The 6,392-nt window shown below is 60.7% G+C and overlaps 1 pseudogene; it reads right to left on the bottom strand.

Moving 5' to 3' along the window:
* Nucleotides 1-2,380: 2,380 nt before the first annotated feature.
* On the bottom strand, nucleotides 2,381-5,903 carry LOC135291695 (basic proline-rich protein-like; annotated as a pseudogene).
* Between the last annotated feature and the right edge of the window lie 489 nt (nucleotides 5,904-6,392).

The following is a 6,392-nucleotide window of genomic DNA, read 5'->3' as shown; positions in this document are numbered from 1 at the left end:
AAACTGACGTCAGGACCTGGCCTGGTGAGTTTTGTTTCTCAGGGGAAAGGGCATCGTTCGTGTCCAGGGCCCGGTGGCCCAGAGTGGCCGGCTGCCTGCTGAAATTCCGCATGCTTCAGGATATCTCCCAGATGCAAGGTGCCCCCACAGGCAACTGTGTCTGGTTTGACAGTGCCAAGTGCCTCCTGCAAACTGACATCAGGAACCTGGCCTGGTGAGTTTTGTTTCTCAGGGGAAAGGGCATCGATCGTGTCCAGCGCCCGGTGGCCCGGAGTGGCCGCTGCCTGCTGAAATTCCGCATGCTTCAGGATATCTCCAGATGCAAGGTGCCCCCACAGGCAACTGTGTCTGGTTTGACAGTGCCAAGTGCCTCTGCAAACTGACATCAGGAACCTGGCCTGGTGAGTTTTGTTTCTCAGGGGAAAGGGCATCGTTCGTGTCCAGGGCCCGGTGGCCCGGAGTGGCCGGCTGCCTGCTGAAATTCCGCATGCTTCAGGATATCTCCCAGATGCAAGGTGCCCCCACAGGCAACTGTGTCTGGTTTGACAGTGCCAAGTGCCTCCTGCAAACTGACGTCAGGAACCTGGCCTGGTGAGTTTTGTTTCTCAGGGGAAAGGGCATCGTTCGTGTCCAGGCCCGGTGGCCCGGAGTGGCCGGCTGCCTGCTGAAATTCGCATGCTTCAGGATATCTCCCAGATGCAAGGTGCCCCCACAGGCAACTGTGTCTGGTTTGAGAGTGCCAAGTGCCTCCTGCAAACTGACATCAGGAACCTGGCCTGGTGAGTTTTGTTTCTCAGGGGAAAGGCATGGTTCGTGTCCAGGGCCCAGTGGCCCGGAGTGGCCGGCTGCCTGCTGAAATTCCGCATGCTTCAGGATATCTCCCAGATGCAAGGTGCCCCCACAGGCAACTGTGTCTGGTTTGAGAGTGCCAAGTGCCTCCTGCAAACTGACATCAGGAACCTGGCCTGGTGAGTTTTGTTTCTCAGGGCAACAGCAAAGGCATGGTTCGTGTCCAGGGCCCCATGGCCCGGAGTGGCCGGCTGCCTGCTGAAATTCCACACGGATCAGGATTCTTGTTTTTCAAGTTTGCACTAGTTAAAATTGTGTACATTAAAGTTTTGCACGGAAAAGTTTCTGTAAGTTGTTGTTGGTGTGAGAAAAATGTTGTTAACCTTCCTTTATGTAAAAATCGTCGTATAGCCAGAAATTTGAAGCTTACCTGGAAAAACACTTCACCAAATTGATATAGAAGATTACAAACCAAATTTAAAAATTATTGGCATTTCAGTTGATACTCCTTTCTCCTCTTTCTCTCTATATGTATAGAAAAGCGTGGCCTGTAGGAATGTAGGAGTGCCCCCTAATGACTGAATGGCAAAGCTAGCGTTTGTCCCCCAAAAAAGGAAAGAAACCTAGAAGTTTCTCTCAATGATTAGGTGAAAAGCCACCTCAGAGACTTCTCCAAAAACTCGGGGTCATCTAATTGCATAGAAGCCAAAAGTCCCGCCTGACCCATCAGGTAGAAAAGAGGAGAACAAAAAATCTAAGAGGCTTTTGTGAATTTGTTTATACCAGGGGCAGAGCTCTGTACCTGGCTTGGGTTTGTCTGTTTGTTATTTTGCCTTTTATGAAAGGCAAAATGGTTGGTGTTGGGGGGGGTTTTTGGGTGGGTTTGGTCGGGAGCAGTTTTGGGGTGCATCAAAGGGGGGTCCTGCAGTGAGAGGGGCTTTGGGGAGGCATTTGGGGGTCACTGAAGGGTTTGGGGTCTCCAGGCCGAGACGTTCTGGGGACCCGCGGGGGTCTTTGGGGGGCTCCGGTGTGTTTTGGGGGCTCTGGTGTGTTTGGAGGGGCTCTGGTGTGTTTTGGGGCTGGGTCCTGTGTGGAATTCGGGTGGGATTTGTGATTTGGGGGTTGTCGGGGGGAGGCGAAAGAACAGCAGCACCCCTCGGCTTGAACAAACAGCATTTATTTGGGTGGGGGTCTCCCCGCGGCAGCCCCCTCCTCACGTGGCAGCGCCGCCCCCTCCCCAGCACAGCCCCCTGCAGGGGCACCCCGCAGCCCCCCCGGCATGGGGGGCGAGGGCGGGGGGCTGCCCCAGGCTCGCCCCAAGACCCCTCCCCAGTTTTGGCGGTGCCGGGGCCGCTTCGGGGTCGCTGGCAGCAGCGGGGGCGGGGGTCGCGGCGGAGGGGCGGCATGTCGCGACAGGGAGGGGCGGGGCGGGGCGGGTGGCGCCGGGACATGTCGCGACAGAGCCGGCGGCAGCAGCACCCCGGCGGCTCCGGCTCCACGGCCGGGGGTCCCTGGATGGTCTGGGGGCGGCCGGGGGTCCCAGGGGGGCGGCGGGCTCCAAAACTGGGGGGTCGGGGGGATCTGGGTGGGTCTAGAGTGGGGTTTGGGGAAGTCCAGAGGGGTCTGGGGGCGTCTGGGGGCTGCCGGTGGGGTCTCGGGGGGTCCCACAGGGGTCTGGGGGCTCCCGGGTTCCAGAGTTGGGGAGTCCTGGGGGGTCTGGGGGGGTCCAGGATGGCCGCGGGCAGCTCCGGGCTCCATGGTCGGGGGTCCCAGAGGGTCTGAGGGGATCCGGGGGGGCACTGGGGGGCTCCGGCTCCAGATTTGGGGGGGCGCGGGAGGGTCTGGGGGGGGTCGGGGGTGCTCGGGCCGGGTTTGGGGGGTCCCAGAGGGGTCTGGGGGGGGTTCGGGGTGGGTTTGGGGGGTCCCAGAGGGGTCTGGGGGGGTTCGGGGTGGGTTTGGGGGGTCCCAGAGGGGTCTGGGGGCATCCCAGGGGCAGCTGCGGGGGGGCGGGGGGTCCCAGGGGGGCTCGGCTCTCCAGATTTTGGGGGGTCTGGGGCGCGGGGGTCTCTGGATTGGGGGGGACCCCCGGGTGGAGGTCTGGCTGAAGGCTGGGGGGGCGATGGGGGTCCAGCCCTCATCCCCCTCCTCCTCCTCCTCCTGGGGGGGCTGAGGGGTCCTCCAGGAGGGGGGGGGTGGTCGCAGGAGCCCCCCGGGGGTCTCATCCTCCTCATCCTCAGCTGAGCTCCAGGAGAAAAAGGTCTGGGGCGAGGGGGGGGGTCAATAAACCCCCCCAAAAAATAGGGTGGGGGGCGATAAACCCACCCCAAAATGGGGGTGGGGGTCAATGAAACCCCCCAAACCAGGTGGGACCCCCCCGGTGGGAGCCCCCCACCCAAATTGCACTCACCTCCGCGCTCTCTGAGGGCTCCAAAAATGGGGCTGGGGGCGCGGGGGGGGCGGCGGCAGCTGCGGGCAAAGGGGAGGGGCGGTTCAGGGAAAATTGGAGCAGTTTGGGGGCATTTGGGGCATTTTTGAGCTTTTGGGGCAATTTTGGAGTATTTTGGGGCATTTTTGAAGCCCTTTTGGGGCAATTTTGAAGCCTTTTTGGGGCACTTTTGGAGTATTTGGGGGGCACTTTTGAAGCCTTTTTTGGGGCACTTTTGGAATATTTAGGGGCACTTTTGAAGCCCTTTTGGGGCACTTTTTGGGGCACTTTGAAGCCTTTTTTGGGGCACTTTTGGAATATTTAGGGGCACTTTTGAAGCCTTTTTTGGGGCACTTTTTGGGGCACTTTTGAAGGCCTTTTTTGGGGCACTTTTGGAATATTTAGGGGCAATTTTGGGGCACTATTGAAGCCGTTTTGGGGCACTTTTTGGACACTTCTGAAGCCCTTTTAGGGCAATTTTGGAGTATTTAGGGGCACTTTTTGGGCAATTTTGGAGTATTTTGGGGCACTTTTGAAGCCGTTTTTGAGGCACTCACCACATGTCCAACACGAAGTGGGCTGGGGGTCCCGGCAGGGGGGTCCCCCACCTCCCACCCCCCCAGACTGCCCCGCTCGTCCGCCGCTCTCTGCCCTCGCCTCTTCCCGCCCTTTGGGGTAAAAAAACCCAAAAAAAATTAACACCATTTTGACCACAAACCCTCCCTCCCCCTGGGGCGGCGGGGGGGGGCCGTACCTGAGGGGTGGGCCGGGTCCGTGTGGGCGAGGAAGACCCCCAGGTCCGGGGGTCCCCGGCGGTGCCTCCTGAGCGCGGCCACGAGCCCGCGGCGCCGCTCGCCCACCAAATCCCTCCCCGCAAACACCCCGAGACCCCCCAGCAGCGAGGGCCAGCCCCGCCGCCAGCTCCTTCAGCGCCTCGCCCGGCACCCCCCGGCATCCCCCTCCTCAATTTGGGGCGCTGGGAGGGGTTGGGGGCCGTCCCCGCCGGGGCCCGGGCGTCAGCAGCCGGCGGACGTCCAGGGATTTCACCTCGTGCTTGAAGAGGCCGCGGTGGCACAGGCGGTTCTGGGTGATCACCACGGCCCTGGGGGGCTCCCCAGGCGAGGCCCCCCCAAGGGAGAGGCCGCGGCCAGCGGGGGTCCCGCCGGAGCCCCCCGAGGGCGCCCGGGGGCCGAACCTGGCGGCGTCGCGCTCGCGTCTGGTGCGGAGGCGCTTGGGTTTGGCTCTGGGGAGGGGGCGGTGGTCTCGTGGTGGGGAGGGGGGCCGGGAGGTCCCGGTGGCGGCGGCTCATGGCGGGGGGAAAGGCTGGGGAAAAGGGAGGGTTTTTGTCAGGAGTTTTGTCAGGCCCTGGAAATGCGTTTGTCCTCCGTGGGACGCCGCGGCGATGGCAGCGCCCGTAGTGCGCCCCGGGATCTCGTAACTGCTCCCCTGGGACCCCCGGTTCCACCTCAGGACCCTTAATTCCACCTCAGGACCCTTAATTCCACCTCAGGACCCCCGGTTCACCTCAGAATCCACCAATTCCACCTCAGAATCCCCTGCTTCCACCTCAGAATCCACCAATTCCCCCTCAGGACCCCCATTTCCCCCTCAGGACCCCCAATTCCCCCTCAGGATCCCCGGTTCCACCTCAGGACCCTTAATTCCACCTCAGGACCCTTAATTCCACCTCAGGACCCCGGTTCCACCTCAGAATCCACCAATTCCACCTCAGAATCCCCTGCTTCCACCTCAGAATCCACCAATTCCCCCTCAGGACCCCCATTTCCCCCTCAGGACCCCCAATTCCCCCTCAGGATCCCCGGTTCCCCCTCAGGACCCTTAATTCCACCTCAGAATCCACCAATTCCACCTCAGGAACCCCCAGTTCCCCCTCAGACACACCAATTCCACCTCAGGACCCCCATTTCCTCCTCAGATACTCTCTTTCCCTCAGGACCCCCCAATTCCCCCTCAGAGTTCCCCAGTTCCCCCTCAGAGTTCCCCAGTTCCCCCTCAGAACCCCCAGTTCCACCTCAGGACCCCCAGTTCCTCCTCAGAGTTCCCCAATTCCCCTCAGAATCTACCAATTTCCCCTCAGGACCCCCCATTTCCCCTCAGGACCTCCCACTGCCCCCCCTCAGACCCCCCAATTCCCCTCAAATCCTTCTTTTCCCCTCAGGACCCCCATTTCCCCTCAGAATCCACCAATTCCACCTCAGGACCTCCCAATTCCCCTCAAATCCTTCTTTTCCCCTCAGGACCCCCCATTTCCCCCTCAGATACCCCCTAACATCCCCAGGCCCCCCCGGAGGGCCCTCAGGCCCCACTCCAACCCCCATTTTCCCCTCAGATCTCCCCCCCCGCAGAGCCCCTCCCTTCCTTTCTAGGAGCCGTGTTCCTCCTCAGGACAGCTCAGGACTCCTAATCCTTCCAATTTCCCCCTTTTTTCCCCAATTTCTCCCCAATTCCCCCACCTGCCCCGAGGCCGCGCCCCCTCACGCGCTGGTGGGCGGGGCCAGCGCCGGCGGCCGTTGGGCGCCGGGGGGGGCGTTTGAATTCTCCCGCGCTTCGCTCTGATTGGCCCGCGGGTCCCCAGAGCTCGGCCGCTGATTGGCTGAGGGCGCGGAGGCGTGAAAAGGCGGGGCTGCGAGGAGGGGCGGGGCCTCCGTGAGGGGAAGGAGGGGCGAGTCTGAGGGGAGTTGGAATAAAGGGTGGAAATGAGGGGAAAAGGGGAAAATTGGGCGGAAAAACGGGCGCAAAAGGGGAGAAACGGGATGCGGCGAGGGGGATTTGGGGGGAGGGCTGTGGGGAAATGGCCGTAGTGGGGTAAAACGGGAGGAGAACAGGAGAGAATGGGAAATAATGGGGGAAAATGGGGATAGTGAGGGGAAAATGGGACACAGTGGGCTAAAATTGGGAACAATGAGGGGAATTGGGAGAAAAATTGGCAGAAAACCGGCGGAAAATAGGGGAAATTGTGGAGAAAGGGGAGCGAACAGGGGGATTTGGAGATAATGGGGAAAAATTGGGAGAAATGGGGGGAAAACGGGATAAATGGGGGGAAAATGGGATTAAATGCAGGGAATTTTGGACAAACCGGGGGTAGTGGGGTAAAACAGGGGATAATGGGGTAAAATGGGGAATTTTAAGGAAAATGGGGGGATTTTAAGGAAAATGG

This window comes from Passer domesticus, unplaced genomic scaffold, assembly GCF_036417665.1.
Source record: "Passer domesticus isolate bPasDom1 unplaced genomic scaffold, bPasDom1.hap1 HAP1_SCAFFOLD_103, whole genome shotgun sequence".
Taxonomy (NCBI): Eukaryota; Metazoa; Chordata; class Aves; order Passeriformes; family Passeridae; genus Passer; species Passer domesticus.
Note: the sequence above shows the minus strand (reverse complement) of the source record. Positions and strands in the feature narration are given on the sequence as shown.